At 40.9% G+C, this 23,759-nt stretch overlaps 1 non-coding gene and 1 pseudogene across 1 annotated transcript; both read right to left on the bottom strand.

Annotated features, from left to right (window-relative positions):
* Positions 1–869: 869 nt before the first annotated feature.
* On the bottom strand, positions 870–18,805 carry LOC138903879 (uncharacterized; annotated as a pseudogene).
* On the bottom strand, positions 11,392–11,494 carry LOC117280472 (U6 spliceosomal RNA). The gene has a single exon (XR_004511009.1). It is a non-coding gene; the product is annotated as a U6 spliceosomal RNA (small nuclear RNA).
* Positions 18,806–23,759: the final 4,954 nt, after the last annotated feature.

Genomic DNA, 23,759 nt, shown 5'->3' with positions numbered 1-23,759 from the left:
AGCTCCGGAACAGGTTCTGCGGTCGCATATGCGATTGCATAATCGATATGCGGACCCCATATCGGCTGCACAATTGGTGTCCAAAACTGGCAAAATTTTTCCTGCGTCTGCGGTCACTATGCAACCCGAAGACCTGTTCTGCGGTCGCATAATAAACTGCATAAAATTCCTGCGGTCTTATAGTCGACCGCAGAATGGCATCCAAACTGCCCCTCTCCTGCCTCACTTCTGCGGCCATTATGCGGTCCGCAGAGTGATTCTGCAGTCACATAATGGACCGCAGAAATGCATTTCTTTACCAAAAATTTTCCTTTATCCCTCAGTGCATTGTTCAACCCAAAAAGTCCGAGCCGTGGTGAGCTTGCGAGCCTCGATGAATTTATACAATCCTCAAACATGTAAACCCAAATTTGGCACCATGAAACATTATTTTCTTTTTTTGCAAAATTCTTACTGGGCTTTACACTTAAGCGCTTCGAAATTTTTCGGGGTGTTACATTCTCCCTCGCTTAGGATCATTCGTCCTCGAATGAGGGTCAAAAATCTGTCATTTGCATCATAGGTGGCCAAACTGTTAATTCACACTCACCAATAGTGTCAAAATTTGGCTAACTCCCTAGATTTCCAAATAGTTCGCCAGAGTCTCCCTTGTAACTGGGCCTATCCACCTGCTAGAGAACTCTAAAAACACATCCTAATAACATATACATAATCGATGATGCAATATAACACAATAACAACACCAACCATGGCTTTATAAGAGACATATTACCAGGAGAGCACCCTTAACATCAACGGCACAAATGATACATAATTCATAGAAAGTAACTCTTAGCATTTTCATAGATCACAACTTTATCAATACATGGCTATTCAAACAAATAAGGATACTTTTTCTTCATTTCTTCCTCGGCCTCCCAAGTAACCTCTTCAACCTGTTGGTTTCGCCATAGCACTTTTACGGATGCAATTTCTTTATTTCTCAACTTTCGGACTTGCCAATCAATAATAGAAACTGGTATCTCTTCGTAAGTCAATTTCTCATTAACCTCAATAGTCTCAACCGAAACAATAAGTGTCGAGTCTCCTACTACTTTCTTCAACATAGACACATGAAACATCGGGTGTACTAATGACATCTTAGGTGGTAGCTCAAGCTTGTACCCCACCTCACCAATCCTCTGAATGATTTTGTACGGTCCGACATACCTCAGACTCAATTTCCCTTTCTTATCGAATCACATTACACCTTTCATGGGGGAAACATTCAAGAATACCCAATCATCATCTTTGAACTCCAACTCCATACGATGAACATCCGAATATGACTTCTGGTGACTCTGAGCAGTCTTCAGCTCCTCTTTAATGATCTTAACTTTTTCCATAGCCTGATGCACGAGGTCCAGCCCTATCAATTCTGCTTCCCCAATTTCGAACCACCCAATAGGAGATCTACATCTCCTTCCATATAAAGCCTCGAACTGTGCCATCTGAATGCTAGCATGATAACTATTATTGTAGGCAAATTCTATGAGTGGCAAATGATCATCCCAACTACCTTTGAAGTCTAGAACACAAGCGCGCAACATATCCTCAAGCGTTTGAATAGTCCGCTTTCTGCATGCCCGTCAGTCTGCGGGTGAAAGATTGTACTAAGGTTCACCTGAGTACCCAAACCTTGCTGAAATTTCTTCCCAAAATTAGCAGTGAATTGTGCTCCCCGATCAGAAATGATGGAGACCGGAGTACCATGCAACCTTACTATTTCTTTGATATACAACTGAGCATATTGTTCCAATGTATTGATAGCCTTAACCGGAAAGAAGTGTCCTGATTTTGTGAGTCGATCCACAATCACCCAAATCGAGTCAAACTTACGAGAAGTACGAGGTAATCGTACCACAAAGTCCATATTAATCATTTCCCACTTCCACATTGGAATTTCTATGTTCTGCGCCAACCCATCGGGCCTTTGGTGTTCGGCCTTCACTTGTTTACAATTTGGACACTTCGCCACAAACTCTGCTACATTCCTCTTCATATCATTCCACCAATAAACTTCCTTAAGATCATGATACATTTTCGTAGATCCTTGGTGCACGGAATACCTAGAAGTGTGAGCTTCAGTCATAATTCTTTCCCAGAGACCATCCACGTTTGGAACACATAATCGTCCTTGGTACCTTAGTGTACCATCACCCAAGTCAAGAGAAAAAGCTATAGTCGTATGTTTATGAATCCCTTCTTTTAATTGTGCCAACAATGGATAATTGTATTGTTTCTCTTTGACTTCAACAACAAGCGATGATTCAGCCCTATTTTGCACAATTACCCCTCCTTCACTAGAGTCCGCAAGACGAACACCCAAACTAGCCAATTAGTGAACTTCCTTGGCCAATGACCGTTGATATACCTCCAAGTATGCTAAACTACCCATAGATTTCCGGCTAAGAGCATCCGCCACAACATTAGCCTTCCCCTGATAATATAGAATATCAATTTCGTAGTCCTTGAGTAACTCAAGCCATCTTCTCTGACTCAAATTCAATTCCTTCTACTTGAAACTATATTGAAGTCTCTTATGGTCCGTGAATATATCCACATGGACCCCATATAAATAATGACGCCAAATATTCAATGCAAATACCACTGCTGCGAGTTCTAAGTCATGTGTTGGAAAGTTCTTTTCATGATTCTTGAGTTGCCAAGAAGCATAAGCTATTATCACGCCCCAAAACCGGGGAGCGCGACCGACGCTCAACCGAGTGAACCCGACCGAGCAAGCCTGTTAGATTACTTCTACCCAAACTCATTCATGAATAAAGAGAATATATGTTTTCCTTAATTAAACAATAAAGTGGTCATGTCTGCAATTACCAATTTCTTACCAATAGTTTCATCATTTTTAAAGTCTCAAATAGACAAGTAATACAACCACAACATAACATAGTTTGTCTTTCCCCAACACCAATACACAAACCACACTATGTCTACGGAGCCTCTATAGATAAAGATGAGTACAATGATAATGCCGGCAATAAGGCCCTGGCTATACCTCAAACAGAATACACAAAGAACAAAAGATACATGACCCTGGGATGAAGAGGGGCTCACCAAGTCAGCTGGGAAGAAAGTATACTGCTATCACTGATCAATGTCTTCTGCTGTGGAACTACCTGCATCTATTTAAAGATGCAGCGCCCCTAGAAAAAGGGATGTTAGTACCATCGAATAGTACTAGTATGAAAACTAAATACCAATTTAAGAATTCATAAATACCAAATGAATATGATGGACCAGTGCGGCAATAGTATAATATAGATAACCGTCTCAACCATAGCAAACTTATTAAAAGCTATCAACAACATTTATAAGATTTAAGATGAGATCCTCTATAACCATCTTCACACAAAGCAGCCCCGCTGCCTCACCTCAATGTATGCAGGTGGAGATGTACGTTCAGTACCACAACTCAAATCAAGCGGCCCTGACGCCTTACCTCAATGTATGCGGGTGGATGTATAACCACAGTACCAAGAACCTACACAAAGCGGCTATGCCGCCTCACCCCAATGTAATACAACCACAACATAACATAGTTTGTCTTTCCCCAACACTAATACACAACCCACACTATGTCTACGGAGCCTCTATAGATAAAGATGAGTACAATGATTATGCCGGCAATAAGGCCCCGGCTATACCTCAAATAGAATACACAAACAACAACAAATACATGACCCCGGGATGAAGAGGGACTCACCAAGTCAGCTGGGAAGAAGGTGTACTGCTATTATTGATCAATATCTCCTGCTGTGGAACCACCTGCATCCATTTAAAGATGCAGCGCCCCCGGTAAAAGGGACATTAGTACCATCGAATAGTACTAGTATGAAAACTAAACACCAATTTAAGAATTCATAAATACCAGATGAATATGATGGACCAGTGCGGCAATAGTATAATATAGATAACCGTCTCAACCATAGCAAGCTTATTAAAAGCTATCAACAACATTTATAGGATTTAAGATGAGATCCTCTATAACCATCTTCACAAAGCGGCCCCGCCGCCTCACCTCAATGTATGCAGGTGGAGGTGTACGTTCAATACCATAACTCAAATCAAGCGGCCCTGCCGCCTCACCTCAATGTATGCAGGTGGATGTATAACCACAGTACCAAGAACCTACACAAAGCGGCTATGCCGCCTCACCCCAATATATGCGGGTGGTGGTGCCACAACAATATCAAAACCATACACAAAGCGGTCATACCGCCTCACCCCAATGTATGCGGGTGGAGATGCAGTCCCACAATACCATAATTCCTACACAAAGCGGGCATGTCGCCTCACCCGAATATATATGCGGGTGGAGGTGTATCACAATCACAATATCTATACCAAAATCCCCACACAAAGCGGTCATGCCGCCTCACCCCAATATATGCGGGTGGAGGTGTATCACAATCACAATCTCTACACAACTTGGCATAATAACTTTCACATAAATCACGACTAGAAATTATAACATATGGATACATAATCCATAGTTTGGGACACATCCTCAATTTATAATGCAATATGATAAGAGCATTTCAAACATGGATTGAACATATATCTTCATCACAGAACTTATCGGGATACTCGATTTATAATCAACATCTCGGAACTTACAAGGATAATGGGAATTCCAATTCTCAAAGAAGAGTTTAGCCAACATACCTCACTTGAGCTTCCTTACACTCTAAATGTTCCGAAATTTTTAGCAACTTCAATATATTATAGAAATATACAAATTAAACCAGAATTAGGAAGATGATCATGGTTCTACCTCATTTGAGCATTTTATCAAACACTAGATGTGCATTAAGGTTTCAAGATCCTTTTATGGAGGATTCCATCATCCCACAACCCAACCTTTACCATTTTTAGCTCAACAATCATTCTACACCCCTTGATAACACATGCATGTAAAATAACCAACCCTCTTGCCCAGAAATTATCTTGCTTATTATCCATTTCTACACAAAGTTTGAAATTGAGGGTTAGGGTGTAGAATCTTACCTCTAGGATGAAGAACTAGTAAGTTTCCCTTCTCAATCTTCCAAAACTTGGGCAAGAATTGAAGAACAATTATTGGAGAACACCTTCTCACTCTAGGGAACCCTCTCTCACTCTAAAATGTCATATAATAGCTCAAAAATGACCCAAAGCGTGTATTTAACGAAATAGGGTCGGGTTTCAAAAACTCAAAAATGAAGCTCCGGAACAGGTTCTGCGGTCGCATATGCGACCGCATATCGGTCGCATAATTGGTTACAAATAGCCAAAAGAACTGCATGTGTATGCGGTCACTATGCGGTCGCATAATGCACCGCATAATAGTTATGCGGTCGCATAGTCGACCACATAGCTGCTTCCAGAATAGCCCTCTCCTGCTCACTTCTGCGGCCATTATGCGGCCCGCAGAGTGATTATGCGGTCTCATAATGGACCGCATAAACGCACTTTTCCGGCAAAAAATTTTCTGTACTTTCCAGTGCATTGTTCAACCCAAAAAGTTCAACTCAAACACGTAAGCCTAGTCCGGCACCATGAAACATTATTTTCTTTGCATATTTTACCGGGCTTTACACTTAAGTACTTTGAAATTTTTCGGGGTGTTACAACTATCCCTTGCCATGTTGCATTAATACATATCCAAGCCCGATTCTTGAAGCATCACAACATACCATAAATCCATCTATACCCTCTGGTAGGGTCAAAACCGGTGCCGTAGTCAATCTTGCTTTCAACTCCTGGAAGCTCCTTTCACAAGCATCTGACCATTGGAACTTAATTGCCTTCTGCGTCAATTTAGTCAACGGAGATGCAAGGGTTGAGAACCCTTCCACAAACTTTCTGTAATACCCCGCTAAGCCTAAGAAACTACGAATCTCTGTTGGAGTTGTAGGCCTCGGCCAATTCTTCACAGCTGCAATCTTTTGAGGATCAACCATAATCCCTTCACTAGAGACTACATGACCCAAGAATGTGACAGATTTAAGCCAAAATTCACACTTCAAAAACTTTGCATATAACTTATGCTGATATAGGGTTTGTAGAACATCCCTGAGATGATCGGCATGGTCCTCACGATTGCATGAATAAACAAGAATATTATCAATGAACACTATCACAAAGGAGTCAAGAAAAGGCTTGAAGACTCGATTCATAAGATCCATGAAAGGTGGAGCATTTGTTAGCCCGAAAGACATTACCAAAAATTCCAAGTGCCCATATCGGGTTCTAAAAGCTGTTTTCGGAACATCCTACTCCCTCATCTTCAATTGGTGATACCCGGATTGTAAATCAATTTTGGATAAGTACTTACCACCCTGAAATTAGTCAAACACGTTATCTATCCTTGGCAGTGGGTACTTATTCTTGATTGTGACAATGTTAAGTTGCTGATAGTCAATACAAATTCTCAGTGATCCATCTTTCTTTCTTACAAAAAGGACTGGTGCGCCCTAAGGCGACACACTCGGCCGGATAAAACCCTTTTCTAACAAATCTCTTAACTGCTCCTTTAGCTCCTTTAATTCCGCCGGTGCCATTCTGTAGGGTGGAATAGATATTGGATGCGTGTTTGGCATCACATCAATCCCAAAATCAATCTCCCTGTCGGGTGGGATCCCAGGGAGTTCATCCGGAAAGACTTCCGAAAATTCATTTACAACATGCACAGACTTAAGTGTAGGTGACTCAGCATCGGTGTCCGTCACCCAGACCAAATGGTAAATACACCCCTTATTGATCATTTTTGTGGCCTTAAGGTAAGAAATAAACCTACCCTGCGGCACTACATCATCACCCTTCCACTTAATAACTGGCTCATTTGGAAATTCGAACCTAACAGTCTTGGTTCGACAATCAAGCTTGGCAAAACAAGAACAAAGCCAGTCCATCCCCATTATTACATCAAAATCAACCATTCCCAATTCAATGAGATTGGCCATGGTACCCCAACCACACAATGTGATAACACAATCCTTATAAACCTGCGCAGCCAAAATAGACTCACCAACCGGAGTAGATACAGAGAATGACTCATGAAGTTGTTCCGGTTTTATCCCAAATTCCACTGCAACATAAGGAGTGGCGTATGACAAAGTAGAACCTGGATCAATAAGAGCATACACATCATGTTATTAGACAGTCAATATACCTATGACAACATCTGGAGAAGCCTCTGAATTCTGGCGACCCCTCACAGCATAGAAACAGCTGAATCTTCTCGAACTCTATGCTCTACCCCTAGCTGCACCATGCCCTGCGGATGTTGGAGTGCCTCGAGTTGGAGGAGGTGTTGCGGATGTAGTAGCTGTAGAACTACCTGGCTGTGCCATGCCCCTGCCCGCACCATGGCGTAATGAACGACAATCCCTCTGAATGTGACCCCTCAATCCGCATCTGTAGTATATGGGTAAGTCCATGTAGCATATTCCTAGGTGCATCTTTCCATACCTAGGACATGGGGGTCTCCTCTGCTGCTGGAATCTACCACCATGACGACCCTGTTGATTGGATCCCCTATTGCATTGACTGGGCCCTGATGGCGGTGCACTAGCCAAAGACTGAGAAAAGGACTGTGACGGCCCTGACGACCCTCCCCTGAATGTTAACTTGCCACCACCAGAAGAACCACCAAAGTTGCCCGCAGAACGGGCCTTATTGCTACCCTCTCGCTCCATTATGTTCCTGAATTTTCGAGCCTCTGTGGCTTGAGCGAATGCCACCATCTTTCCATAGTTCATATCAGAATTCAAGGCTGCTGTAGCGGCCTCATTAATTACCAAGGGGCTAAGGCCTTGTACAAACCGGCGCACTCTAGCCTCCATAGTCGGCAACAAGTAAATAGCATACTTGGACCGGTACGCGAATCTCATGTGGTAATCCCACACACTCAGGCTACCTTGCCTCAGGTTTTCAAATTCAGCAGCATGGGCTGCCTTAGTCTCGGCAGGCAAGAAATGATCAATGAATGCATCGGCAAACTCGCCGCACCTCGCCGGAGGGCTCCCATCTTCACGGGACTCCTCCCAGAGTTCAAACCAAGAATATGCCACCTCTTTCAGGTGATAAGAGGCCAATTCCACTGCCTCCATTTCAATAGCATGCAAAACTCGGAGAGTCTTGTGCATCTCATCAATAAAGTCCTGGGGATCCTCCTCTGGGTTAGTACCCGTGAACATTGGAGGATCCAACTGGACAAACCTGTTCACCCTTGAACTAGTAGAATCCCCTGGCTGACTGGAATAAGTGGGTGTAACATTTGATCTCTGGGCCTGGGAAGCCACTATCTATGCCAACATCTGTATGGCTCCCTAAGATCAACATCAGAAACACCAGAATTGGAAGCTAGAACTGGTATATCAGTTGGAGGGACCGTTGCATCCCTAGTAGGTGTAGGGACAGGTGCAGTCTGATCAGTTGTAGCAGAATTAGGTAGTGTAGTTACTGGAGCAATATTCTCACTCCTTAGGTTCTCACCCGCATCATCAAATATAGGATCAACTGTCACTCCTGGGGTGACATTGGCTCTTTGGCCAGTTCTTCCCTTCTTCTTAGGTGCCATATACTAAAAGTTAAAGTAAAGCATGAGTTAAAGAAGCAACAACCGTACAACCATCTTTATCGCACAATCAAGAACATGAAAGAAGGGTATTATTCCTAAATGCCCAAGTAGCATCCTAATTATAGATGTGGTCAACAACACACCAATAAGAAGGACTCTAATAGACATGGCTCCGAGACATCCTAGGACACTTTAAAACCTTAGGCTCTGATACCAAGTTTGTCACGCCCCAAAAACCGGGGAGCGCGACCGGTGCTCAACCGAGTGAACCCGGCCGAGCAAGCCTATTAGATTTTCTTCTACACAAACTCATCCATGAATGGAGATAATACATATTTTCAATAATTAGACAAAAAGGTGTTCATGTATACAATACCAATTCATTACCAATAGCTTTATCATTTTTAAAGTCTCAAATGGACAAGTAATACAACCACAACATAATATAGTTTGACTTTTCCAGCACAAATACACAACCCACACTATGTCTACGGAGACTCTAATAGATACAAAAGAGTACTATGATAATGCCGGCAACAAGGCCCCGGCTATACCTTAAACACAATACACGAGGAACAAAGATACATGACCCCAAAATGAAGTAGGGCTCACCAAGTCAGCTGGGAAGAGGGTGCACCACTGTCACTGATCAATGTCTCCTACTGTGGAACCACTTGCATCCATTGAAGATGCAGCGCCCCCGGCAAAAGAGACGTTAGTACATATGGAATAGTACTATTATGAATGACAAAACGCCCTCTTAATAGATTGATAAATAATACAAACAAGAATATCATAATATCAATGGAAGCCTTAATCAACATCAAACCTCAATTTAGTATCAAGACAGTATTCAAATTAATTTTCATATCTCATATTGGGAGAATTTTAGCATCAATATACCATTGTTCACAATACCATTATTCACAATACCAATACCCACGTACTCCCGGCACGGAGTCCGATCACGACCCGATCGGCTAGGCTATCCATTAGGGACATCAACCACAATCACCAATTCAATTATAATTTCTAGGACAATCACCACCATGTGTGCGTCATGGTGTCCGATCACGTCCCGATAGGCTAGGCTGTCTTATTCGAGAGATCAACCTTTTATATCAATCATCACATTTCATACTTCTTTCACATCTTTTAACTTCATTTGCACTAATGGCCATAATTATAAAATCATTCTTGGCACGTTGGCCATATTTAGTATTTCATGCTCACCTTTTCACTTTCTAACTTCAATATCATCAACAACAACAATAACATTTCAAATCAAGGCATGTAGTACATATGTGAGCAATTAAGAATCTAAGGCGCATAGAGATTCTTCACAAACTTTGGAATAATAGCCTTTGTTTGAACTTGACTTGAAGTCGAACATTATGAATGCACATACCATACTTGAATAGATCCTCAATTGATAACATAACATGAATAAAGCATTTGGGATACTTGAGGAACATATACCTTTCGACCCAATCTTACTAGGAATAGCCAATTTTATAATGAACCACTCGGGACTTACATAAATTACATGAATGTTGTGGGATCCAATTCTAAGAGAAGTGTTTAGCCAACATACCTCACTTGAGCTTCCTTAAACTCTAAAATGTTCCGGAATTCTTAGCAACTTCAATCTATTGTAGAAATATAACAAATTGAACCAAAATTAGGAAGATGATCATGGTTCTAGTTCATTTGAGCATTTTATCAAACACTAGGTGTGCATTAAGGTTTCAAGGTCCTTTTATGGAGGATTCCTTCATCCCACAACCCATTCTTTACCATTTTTAGCTCAATAATCTTCCTACACCCTTTGATAGCATATGCATGTAAGATGGACAACACTCATGCCCAAAATTATCTTGCTAATTACCCACTTCTAGACAAATATCAAAATTGAGGGTTAGGGTGTAGAATCTTACCTTTAGGATGAAGACCTAGTGAGTTTGCCTTGTTAATCTTCCAAGATTCGAGCAAGAATTGAAGAACAATTATTGAAGAACACCTTCTCACTCTAGGGCACTCTCTCTCACTCTAAAATGTCAGATTCTAGCTCAACAATAGCCCAAAGCATGTATTTAACGAAGTAGGGTCGGGTTTTAAAAACTCAAAAAGGAAGCTTCGGGACAGGTTTTGTGGTCGCATATGTGATCGCATAATCGATAAGCGGACAACATATCGGCCGCATAATTGGTGTCCAAAACTGGCAAAAATCTACTTGGGTCTGCGGTCACTATGTGGCCTGCGGACCTGTTCTACGGTCGCATAATGAACCGCAAAATAGTTCTGCGGTCGCATAGTCAACCGCAAAATGGCATCATACTACCCCTTTCCTGCCTCACTTCTGCGGCCATTATGCGGTCCGCAGAGTTATTCTGCGGTCGCATAATGGACCGCAGAAATGCATTTCTCTGCCAAAAATTTTCCTTTATCCCTAAGTGTATTGTTCAACCCAAAAAGTCCGAGCCGCGGCGAGCTTGCGATCCTCGAAGAATTTATACAATCCTCAAACACGTAAGCCCAAATTCGGCACCACGAAATATTATTTTCTATTTTTGCAAAATGTTTACTAAGCTTTACACTTTAGCGCTTTGAAATTTTCCGGGGTGTTACACCGGCCTACCCATAAGTCTGTAGCAAAACTCTTACACGATGACTTATAGATTCGGCTACACTCCGAATGAGGTGGAGTCTTACCGATCCTTCGCTGAATGCTAACCTCGTCTACTATGAGGGCTCGTCAAACTGATTATCAAAATTTGGACCATTTTTCCATTTGTGCGTGTCATCCTTGCACAGGGGCCATGCTAATTTTCTCTGTATTGTTCCAATTTTATCGAGATGATACCTTTATCCATACCTGTAGGTATGAATGCAGCATCCCCAACAAAAAGACGTCAGTACGAATAATGTACTGAGTATGTAAGGCAGAACTGAAACATATCCATAAGTCAACATTAATTAAAGAAATATAAGAATCAACCTGAATCTATGTATATGCATACTTGCTATACTTATATATATAATGCTTCTCTTTGAGACTATTATCAATATCATATGATGCATGACTGGCAAACGATCAGTGGTAACTGCCTGACCGGCCGTAGCGTGATGGTAAATGCATGACTGCCTGACCGGCCGTAGCTCGGTGGTAAATGTGTAACTGCCTAACCAGCCGTAGCTCGGTGGTAAATGCATGACTGCCCGACCGGCCGTAGCTCGGTGGTAAATATGTAACTGCCCAACTGGCCGCAGCTCGGTGGTAAATGCATGATTGCCCGACCGACCGTAGCTCGGTGGTAAATACATGAAGATGCATGTATCACTATATTATAAACATTAACATCTTTATCATATACCCCAATAGAGACTTAGGAATGTACTTAGACATACTTGAATATAACTTTACCAGAATGAATAACATAGATATCCTTAACTGCTAAGAGTAGAACCATTTATGGAATAACATTACGTTTACGTATAGTTACTTGGATCATGCCAAAAGAAAAGGAGGGATAGCCTTAACATACCTGAGCCGGTTCTCTGGACAATCCCTCTAACACACGACAATTGCGACAAAACACGTGATGGCAAGATCGGAGTAGAGAAAAATCCGTATGATATTCTTGAGAAAGATTACACCATACTCCCTTGTAATTTTAAAATCTCACGTTGCTAAGATACTGAGAAATCTCGTTTGAATTTTCGTTGTAACCTCATCCGTACTTTGTAGTAATAAGCTTTTCCAGTTTGTGAATTTAGAGAGCCTTTCTTAATAGCATCTTTCAACCAAAAATGAGATAAGGTGCACATGGATTTAAATGGTGCCACCACCTCCTTAATTATAAGATTAGTTGGCAATTTGCTGCCACACTTTCATAATCCCACGTGGATAACTCCTCACCTAATAATTATCCAAAGTCCTTAATTAATTACCCCTTCCCCCCCTAATCTACATAATTAAGAATTATCTCAAATTACTTAAAACACTACTCACTTTTTAACACACTTTATACACCTTACTATCATGGTCATGTGGTACTATATAAAATCAATACATACACTATTATTTCATTAAAACTATTTTCTCAACTTCTAATTTTTCTAATCTCTTATAAAGAGTACAAATTTTCATACGCTTAATTATTAAAATGGTAAAAGGATAACCTTCTTTTCTTGTGAAAAAAATAATTTCTATCTTTACAATAAAGAAAATCTCATAAACTTTCTCATATTATGTGTATAATTTAAAGCATGTTCGAAAGTAGTAATATTAATAACTATATAATATTATATTTTTCGAACTTTTTTTGCAAAAAATGTTCCACTCAAAATACCATATCAAATGTATATAACAGTATCAAGGTTGTTATACTTACGGGGTCTTACAAAACATAGTCACAAATCCTTTATAACCTCGTGAATGGTCTTAATCCCTTCAAGCTCATATGGATTACTATGACTCGTCCTAATATTAAAGTACGGGATGTAACAAAACCTCACTATATCCTTATTCATTCTCCTCCACCAATAGTGCTGCCTCAAGTCCTGATACATCTTTGCTGCCCTCGGATGAATGGAATACCGCGAACTGTGGGCCTCCTCAAGAAGCAGCTCACGTAGCCCATCCAAATTAGGCACACAAATCCGACCCTGCATCCTCAATACCCCCATCATCCCCAATAGTAATATCTCTTGCATCACCGTGTTGAACCGTGTCCTTAAGGACAAGCAAATGGGATCATCATACTGCGCTCTCTAATGCGATCATATAAGAAAGACCGAGAAACCACACAAGCCAGAATCCGACTGGGCTCCGAAACATCTAATCTCACGAACTGGTTGGGCAAGGCCTGAACATCAACTGCAAGCGGTCTCTCACCAACAGGAATGAATGCAAGGCTACCCATACTCACTAACTTTCTACTCAAGGCATCGGCCACCACATTGGCCTTCTTGGGATGATACAGAATAGTAATATCATAGTCCTTTAGCAGCTCAAACCATCTCCGCTGCCTCAAAATTAGATCCTTTTGTTTGAACAAGTGCTGGAGACTATGATGATTTGTAAATACCTCGCAAGACACACCATAGATATAGTGCCTCCAAGTCTTCAATGCATGAACGATGGCAACCGACTCCAAATCATGAACAAGGTAGTTCTTCTCATGGGGCTTCAATTATCGCGAAGCATAAGCAATCACTCTACCCTCCTGCATCAAGACACACCCAATACCAATCCGAGAAGCATCACAATACACTGTACAAGAACCAGAAGTTGAAGGTAGAACTAGAATTGGAGTTGTGGTCAAGGCAGTCTTAAGCTTCTGAAAGCTCTCCTCACACTCATCCGACCACCTGAAAGGAGCACCCTTTTGGGTCAATTTGGTCAAAGGCGATGCAATAGACGAGAAACCTTCCACGAAGAGATGATAATAATCGACCAAGCCGAGAAAGCTCCAAATCTCCGTAGCTAAGGACGGTTTGGGCCAACTCTGAACCACCTCATTCTTCTTCAGATCTACCTAAATCCCCTCACTGGACACCACGTGCCCCAAGAACGCCACCAAACTAAGCCAAAACTCACACTTGGAGAACTTGGCATAAAGCCTCTCCTCTCTCAACCGCTGCAATACCACTCTCAAATATTGGGCATGCTCCTCCTAGCTACGAGATTACACCAGGATATCATCAATGAATACTATGACAAAAGAGTCGAGATACAGCTGAAATACATTGTTCATCAGCTGCATGAATGTTTCTAGGGCGTTGGTCAGCCCAAAAGACATCACAAGGAACTCACAATGACCATAACCGGTCCTGAATGCTGTCTTTAGAATATCTGAGTCCCGAATCTTCAACTGCTGATACCTAAACCTCAAACCAATCATGGAGAACACTCTCGCTCCCTGAAGTTGGTCAAATAGATTATCAATACATGGCAAGGGATACTTGTTCTTGATTGTAACTTTGTTCAAATGCCTATAATCGATGCACATCTGCATAGTACCATCCTTCTTCTGCACAAACAGAACCAGTGCACCCCAAGGCGACATACTAGGCCTAATAAACCCCTTATCAAGAAGTTGTTAAAGCTACTCTTTCAATTCCTTCAACTCACCTGGTGCCATACGATATGGAGGAATAGAAATGGGATGATTGCCCGGCACCAAGTCAATATCCCTTTCGGGCGGCATGCCCGACAGGTCTGCAGGAAACACATCCGGAAAATCTCGCACCATCGGAACAGAATCAATAGTAGGAGTATCAGCACCAACATCCTCACAAAGACCAATTAGATAAACAACCCTTCCCAACCATCCGATGGACCTTCAAATATTAAATCACTATGCTGGGAACATTGTAACACCCCAGAAAATTTCGAAGTACTTAAGCGCTATTATGAAAGTTCATGTGCACTAATTATAATATTTTGTGTGCAGAAGGGGACTATTAATATAATTGTTACATTTCGCATTTTTGTACATTAAAATTTCGTCGTAAGTTAATCGACATAGATTCGGGAATGAGATTATTTTTGAGATTATAAGCATTTATGCTATTTATAAGTGGTGATAAGTATAGCCATGAAGGTCAGAGAGTAAACGAGTGGAAGAAAATGAGTTTCGTTGAAGGTTGTCAATTTGGGATAAAATACAGTCCGAGCTATAATACCCGGTATTTGTGACTAGTGCCATACAAGGTACCACAGGACCATGATAGTAAGGTGTATAAGGCATGTTAAAGGTGAGTAGTATTTTAAGTAATTTGAGATAATTCTTAATTATGTGGGTAATTAATTAATTATTGGATTAGTGGGGGATTAACAAGTTAATTAAGGAAATGGGTGGATAATTATTGGTGGGAAATCTCCCCTCCCCCCAAACGTGGCAGCAAGTTATGCCCCATTTGTGACTCTTTACTTACATTACAAGGTGGCACATTTAGAGGGACTTTTGGCTAAGTCATCACCTAAGTGGGGCCCGCACCCACTAAGGTAAAAGATATCTCAAAATTCACAAAGAGAGATATATCTAATCTTCATAGCAATGTAAATTGCTCATACAAAATGATAGCAACGTGATTTGCTACAAAATTCATACAAGACTACTTTGCAACGTGAGAATTGTGATTCTAAGAGAGCACGACACAATCGTTCTCAAGAATAACAAACGAATTTTTCCCTACTTCGATCCTCCGTTACGTATTTTTTTCACAAAAGACTTGGGTTAGAGGGATTGCAAGAGAATCGGCTCATGTATGTTAAGGCTATCCCTTCTTTCTTTTTGGCATGATTCCTACGATACAAACGAAATGAGCAAACACACAGCTTTCATAAATGACTCTATTTATAGAAGTACTAGGGGTGTCTATATTCTTGATTCTCCATGTGTCTTATTATTATATCTTTTGTTCATGGGTCTCAAAAAAATATGTAGTTGATAAAGTTATCCGAAAGGCATATTCATTTTATAATATTCCGAGAAATCTTATTAACGTACTTCTTATGCATTTCATTCATTTATACATGTACCAATCCATGACCATATGGTGTTATATACGCATATATTATATGTATATAGGATATGGGAAAAGGTTACGACGTTATATACGCACCACCACCTGATTAGCTGGTATATGTTGATGATTTTGCCCATAGTGGCTGAGATGATATGATGGGATGCCCTTAGAGGCTTGATGATGTTATGTACACCTATACCTATACATGATATGACACTTATATACATGTGCATGACGTTATAAATGTTTAAGGAATCACAAAGTTATTTATACTCACAGGTGGAATTATTTACTCCATGTTTCATCTATGTCTTTATGTACTGATTTTCATGCCTTACATACTCGGTACATTATTCGTACTGATGTCCCTTTTGCCTGGGGACATTGTGTTTTATGCCCGCATGTGCAGATAGACAGGCCGATGGTCCACCTTTTTAGGATCTTTGATCAGCGAGAGTTCGTGTGCTCCACTTGATCCGGAGCTATTACTAGTTTTGGTACGCTATTTTTGGTATGTAGATATGGGTGCGACAGGGCCCAGTCTCGTCCTTTATATAGTTGTACAATCTATTAGAGGTCTGTAGACAGTCATGTATAGTTGGATAGTATGTGGCATTATCGGCTTCTAGTTTTGGGATATTTAGTTGTATATAGCAGCCTTGTCGGCTCGCCCTACCATATTCCGCATGTATATGTATATATGTCTTTTGGGCATGTCTTCCCCATGTATGTTATTCACATGATTCAGCAGTTTATTGACAGATGTTATTCATGACCTACCCTTAATTCATGTTTATATCTTAGACTCATGCTTAGGGGTGTTCGACAGGTAGGACTCGAACACTCATCATAGCCCATCGGTTTGGGTCGTGATAAAAGTTGTATTAGAGCAGTTCTGTCCTAGGGTTGTCTATAGACCGTGTCTAGTAGAGTCATGTTTATGAATGTGTTGTGCACTACATTTATAAACAGGAGGCTACAGGATATATAGGATGTTATCCTCCTTTCTTATCTAAGATCATGCGATATAAGGATTCATTTCCCTAACGATATATTATGTTTTCAGCGATGCCTAAGAAGGCTACAACCACCCATAAGGCAAGTCCGTGGCTGATGAGACAACTAGTCGAGTGCCACGAGTTATCAGGGTTCGGGGAGAGTCTCATAGTGAAGTTCCATCTCAGACTTCACATACCCCACCCTATCCAGAGGAGCTACGAGAGGCACCAGCTCCAGTGCCTGTCCTTGTACAACTAGCTCCTCAGCTAGATGCACCGGATCAGGAGATGAGATATGCTATTCAGCTATTGACTTGATTAGTAGCCGTACAATCTCGGCATCGGGAAGTAGGTATTAGTCATGCAGATAGGTCCATCAGTGTGAGGATTCGTGATTTCATTAATTTGGACCCTCCGGTATTCACTGGAGTAGATCCAAACGAGGACCCTCAAGTATTTATTGATAGGATGCAGAGGACTTTAAGGGTAATGAATGCCAATGCGACTGAGTCAGTTGAGCTAGCTTCCTATAGACTTCAGGATGTTGCAGTTAATTGGTACGAGTCTTGGGAGTTGTCCAGAGGTGAGGATGCCCCTCCAGCGGTATGGTAGGAGTTTACAAAGGCTTTTCTTCATCATTATCTGCCACCAGAGCTTAGACAGGCCAGAGTTGATAGGTTCTTGACTCTTCGACAGGGTAACATGAGTGTTCGGGAGTACAATCTTCAGTTTGATTCGTTGGCTAGGTATGCTCCCACTATTATAGCTAAGATGGAGGATCGGGTTCACCGGTTCATGATGGGGTTAGAGCCTCACCTGCTTAACGACTGTATGTCGGTCTCAATTTAGCCAGGCATGGATATTTCTCGTATTGAGGCATATGCTCAGGGTGTAGAGGGGCGTAAACAGAAGTAGAGGGCCGATTGTGAGCATGATAGGGGCTAGAGTAAGAGAGCGAGATCTTCGGGTCCTTCTGGTGAGTTTCGAGGTGGTCAGAGACAACAAATACCCGAGGTATCCAGCCCAGCCATATGCTAGCGCACCCCCTCAGTTTGCCAATAGAAGATTTGAATGTTCCACATATTCAAGGCCTAGTCAGAATTTCAGGGCCTTAATTTCTTAGTATAGAGGTGAGTCAAGTCAGACGAGGCCGCCCTTAATTTCTTAGTTTGTGAAGATAACCATACTCAAGTCTCCTCTGCTCATCATCAGTCATGACGGGACCCACCCGGGCCTGAGCAACTGTAACCAGCTAGGATGGTAATACCCCTGGTGTCTGGAGTCCCTGCATCACCTGCTTTGGAGTATGGGCGGCGGGAGTCTGAGTACCTACCCCGGCCTGAGAAGTGGCAGATGCGGTCGGAACAGAGACCGCATGAGCAAGGCTGGTGCACACCGTCAAAATCTGAGCCAAGGCCTCATGAAGGCCTGGAATCACAATGGGCACAACTGGTGCCTGAGCTGGCCCCACTTGTTCAATCACATCTAGAACCTGCTCCTGAGCTGGTGCAACAGGTGGGTCTACAGGTGCTGCTCTAGCTGCTATACGAGCTGCACCTCTGCACCTACCGTGACCTCGGCTTCTCGTGGCCGTAGCTGGTGGTACTGGTGGCTGTCCGTCCTGACCGGTAGCACGTGTCCTCACCATTTGTGAGAGAATAGAATACAAAAGTTTAGCTACCGGAATTAACAAACCCGCACCACAAGAATACAAGAATATGAAGTTTCCTAAGGGTTCGGCAACCTCTTGAAGATAAGTATAGACGTCTCTGTACCGATCTGCAAGACTCTACTAAACTTGCTCATGACTCGTGAGACCTATGTAACCTAGGCTCTGATACCAACATGTCATGACCCAAAACTTAGCCCGTCGTGATGGCGCCTAACATGGTACTAGGCAAGCCGACACTTCAAAAAACTTCCATGTTTTTAAATGAAAAATAACAATAACACAGGTTTAAATCATCAAAACTCTTAAAATGGATAGAAAGTCAAAACCAATATAGCAATTCCCAACATCGGGGTGTCACTGTATACATGAGCGTCTAAACATCACAATTTCGGAAGTACTGTCTATAATAGTCTGAAACTAAATACATAAAGTGGAAAGATAGGGAAAGAGAGACGAGGTCTGCGAAACGCTAGGCAGCTACCTTGAAATCTCCAAAACGATCAACTGTGCAAAGGGATCAACACCCACCGTGTCCGGAAACACATGAATCTGCAAACAAAGTTCAGGGTGTAGAATGATTACAACCAACTCAGTAAGTAGCAAGACTAAATAAAGGACTGAAAGTAGTGACGAGCTTCACAGTTATAGTTCAATTACAGAACTTTTAGCATAGGGAGGTATGCATGCTTTCGAGTTTGACAATTTCAGCCACAACAGTTAATCGGCACTTAACCAGGTAAGATGTCTACTCCTTGTACCCTTTGTAAATTTTGCTTAGTTTTAGCATGCTCTAATGACCTTATTGTTTTTCAGGTTTCGATGCTCCACCCTGAAAGCTTCCTTCAGTCCCGAATTGAAATCAGCCAACTCGAGTTCAAGCTTAAAGACCAGGTCCGGAAGGACATATACAAGGCTCGGTGAATAACAAGATGAGGCCCTCAAGGACCTCCCAATTCTCTGAGCTGAGCTGGAAAAGGCATAGAAGGAGGCCTCGTCCATGAAACGGGAGCATGCCAATCTGGTCGAGAAGGTAAAGATTTCTTTGGTTAAAAATGAGAAGCTACTCGTGATGACTAATGATGCAACCTCGCAGGTCCAAGAGAAGATAGACTTGATTGACCAACTTCGGGCCGAGATGGATAAGGTCAAGACCATGCCCGAGGCACCAAAAGGGCAGGATGGACATGCTAGATTTGGAAAAGGAGGCCACAAAAGAAGAGCTGGCATCGGTCAAGGACCTGCTCCGGGTGGCAAAAGACAAGGCCGGCAAGTGATCACGGCTAAATGATGACCTCTGGGCACAACTGGCTTCAGCTGCCTCAGAACGAGATGCCCTTGGCCAGGAATATACTGTGTTGAAGTCCAAATTGGAGGCAACTTCGATTGATTCCTTCAAAGTCAAGAAAATGCTGGCCTAGTATAAGGCTGATGTGGAGATAGCTGAGGTCCGCTTAAAGATGAAGACTGAGTATGTAAAGCGGCTATCTCGGAGGGAGACCCTCGAGGAGATTCACGCCCGAGGTTTTGACCTGTCGGCCGTGATCGGAGAAGCCAAGAGGCTCGAGGACGAGGTAAGGGAACTCTATGAGCCCGAAGGTCAAGAAAGCTCTGAAGGTTCCGACGTTTCCAAAGGCTCCGGTGAAGATCAGGCATAGATGCTTTAGCTCTTTTTTATTTCCCTTTTGTACATTTTTCTTTCTTGTTTATTTTGAGGCCGTTTTGTCGTTCCTTTATAAATATTTTTTGAGATATGCAAATAAAATTTTCCCTTTGGCAACATCACACTTTTTCTTTTCAGCATTTGTTTATCATTTTATTTCCATATCGTCCCTACTGCCTTAGCATATAATCAAACATAATCTAGAGCATCCATTCTTTGGAGGTCCGAATGGGGCCCGATCTCGATGGTAGCTCTGGATTACTCGTGGCTTCGAAATTTTGATAAAATCAAAGGCCTTTAAGATGCTTAGGTGTTTCAGTCATATACTGTTGCACCCTATTTTGCACTAGTCAAAACAAGATTCAACTTGTTGTTTCTCTATTGTTGATAAAAGAGAGTCGCCACCTAATATTTAATGGTATACTGGGGTACCTATTTAATTACTAAGTCATATTCATTATTAGTCTGCTAACCGGTGAGATTATGGGTAAGGGTTCTTATTCTTCTAAGGGAAAGGTGTTAGGCACCCCATAAAATCTACCTGAGGCAGCTCCATCGACCTTAGACAAATTTTAAGGGATTAGATATTTGTACTATGCTTAAGTACTATTAAAGAGTATGGCATACTGTATATCTAAGGGAGAGCATGATGTTGATAAAAGGAACGAGTGAACCTTAAAAGGTTGTGAATTTATAAAGGAGTCTATGTTGGTGCACATAGTTGAAAGAGTTTTGAAATATGTATGTAAATGGTCTATATTTTATAAAACTTGTGAAAAGAGGTCAAGTTATGAAAATAGTTGATTTAGGGGATAGGTGTTCATGGAATTCTAAAAGGGATTTGTAAAAGTGAGCCTAAGATATACCTTGGCTTTTAAAACATTCAAGAAAAGCGGTCTTTTGAAAATCCTTTTGGGGCAACATTACTTCACCTTTTATGAAAATTCTGATTTGCCTCGTGATAGTAGAGCTTGCAATTCAGTTCTGATTTTTTTTTGAAAATGGGCCGTAGTTTTTACTAGTTCTAGGCTTCAAGATCTTTTAAGAAAAGGAAAAGTGAGTGAGAACATAGTAATGATATGCGTAAATTATAATTAGCAAAGTGACGATTAATTACTAACTAATTCTTTTTAAATCTTATATTATTTAAAGCTTGCCTATGTTTCATATGATATTAAAGCATGAAAACAAAGTATGTAATCTAATATATGAGTGTTAAATACATGACAACAAGAATATGACAAAGCAACAAGGCAGCCGATAAAAGGTAATAAAGCAGTAAACTAGACTAAAGGAGCAATAGACAATAACAAAGGGAATTGAGGGAAAGAGGACTAGACTCTGGTAATTGGGCCTCAAGAAGGCAGGCCCAACAGTAAAGAGATGCGGCTATGGCTGATGTTGGACTCTCTAGAAAAATGTAACAAGGCTGGGATTGGGCCTGAGTTCCTAAGGAACTCAACGGACCCAAATGATGTACATGTCCAAAAGAGAAAGAAAGTCATTAGACACATGATCCATATATTTAGCATATTCAACCATGTATGAAATATATAAGCAGACGACTGGAACAAAAGTATATTAAAACATCAATACTCAAATACTATGAAAATTATACTAATGTGATAGTTATACATGGCGAATAATATACATTGAAAACCTTTCGTTGTCATTAAATACTAAACCTCTAAAGAATCAAAAGTGTCAATGAATTAAAGGTTAAGGAGGAAGTTCTACTCAAGGTTGATGCCCTCTTTGAATCCCCCGACACTTCAAAGTTCCCAAGGGACTCAAGACCCGGGGCAATGCGTGTGTCGGGGAGAGAAACCTAGAGTTAAACTCCATTCACAAATACCCCTAACCACTAACAACATATTTTTCCTAATGGGTATAAAGGTCAATGAGGCCCTTTCAATATAAACTAAATGCTATAGTATCACTTACCACAAAAATAAACTCTCCCTTCTAACGGAATAACATATGGCACACAGACTATATTTGATACCAAATGAACAATACACATATCAGGTAAACCTAAAGGTCAGACTGCGAGCACATATAGGAAAGAAAAAAAAACATTATAGCATAATATTAAAGGTCTAAGCATTAGGGAAAAACACATTCAGAGTTCATATATGAAGCAACAAAAGAAATACAGGTACTCCTGCCCTGGCAAACTAATTGTGAGTTGATTAGCTAGCTACTAGCACATGCATGGATCAGTTAAACATGTCGTGAGAGAGAGAGTCATATATAAAGGAAGTATTATATCAAAACAAGTTTAACTCAGGTATATAGCATAAATTAGTATCTAGGTATGAAGTAATCACACTCAGCTAAAAATTATCATTTTGATTATAAAAAGAATGATTGGGTTCTACTTTATGGAAGATACGTTATTGACAACTAAATGTAAGCTTTACAAAATCAGCAGTAGCATCAAAGAAATTAATAACAAAAAAGCACTACACCAAATAGATTTCGAATTAAACATGTAACCGAAGGTTTTACCTAACCATGAGACAACTAAGTTCAGCTTAACAGCAATTACTAGTTAAATATAACAAAACATGATCATGACTTGTTCTATGAAGAAGAGGATAACTTATTCTTAACAGAATACATACAGTAGAACTATTGGTATTCATGAAAAGAAGAAAGCTCAACTCAAACAAGACTGTTTCATACAAATGCAACCAGCAGTTAGGTATATTCATGAGAATGCCAGAGTTACAGCCAGAAGTTGCCCTCAGAGTTAGCAGATACAGGTATAAAGAAGGAAAGCACCTAAACACTTAGATTTTTCATGCCATAGCTAAATGGTAAAAGATATGAACTTTTAAGTTTATATCAGTTAGGATTATCAAACAACACACTCGACAACAACACAAACAGAATGCAAGGGAAATAATTTGAAGAGGTAAAAATCATAGTAGAATCATCACTAAAAAACTATGAAGTTTATACATGAGCAGTCATTTAAAGCATATTAAGGGAAATTAATCATGTAGACTACTAGGATTCAGATATAAGAGTTGTTACAGTCATATAACAGGCTAGTCGACATTAGTTTGAGGATACTCAAAAATATGACAAAAGATCATAACCCGATAGCACCTTATCATGAACATGGAGATAACATTTTTTGCATATCAATGATAATATCACAAACAACTACAATTAACAAAAACAATGAGCATATTCATAGCATTATAATAAAATGATCAAAAGAGAAGAGTTAGAGGTATATCGACCTTTTTGAGGGAAGTA

Source organism: Nicotiana tomentosiformis, unplaced genomic scaffold (genome assembly GCF_000390325.3).
Source record: "Nicotiana tomentosiformis unplaced genomic scaffold, ASM39032v3 Un00105, whole genome shotgun sequence".
NCBI classification, from domain to species: Eukaryota; Viridiplantae; Streptophyta; class Magnoliopsida; order Solanales; family Solanaceae; genus Nicotiana; species Nicotiana tomentosiformis.
This window is presented reverse-complemented; position numbering and strand designations above follow the sequence as displayed.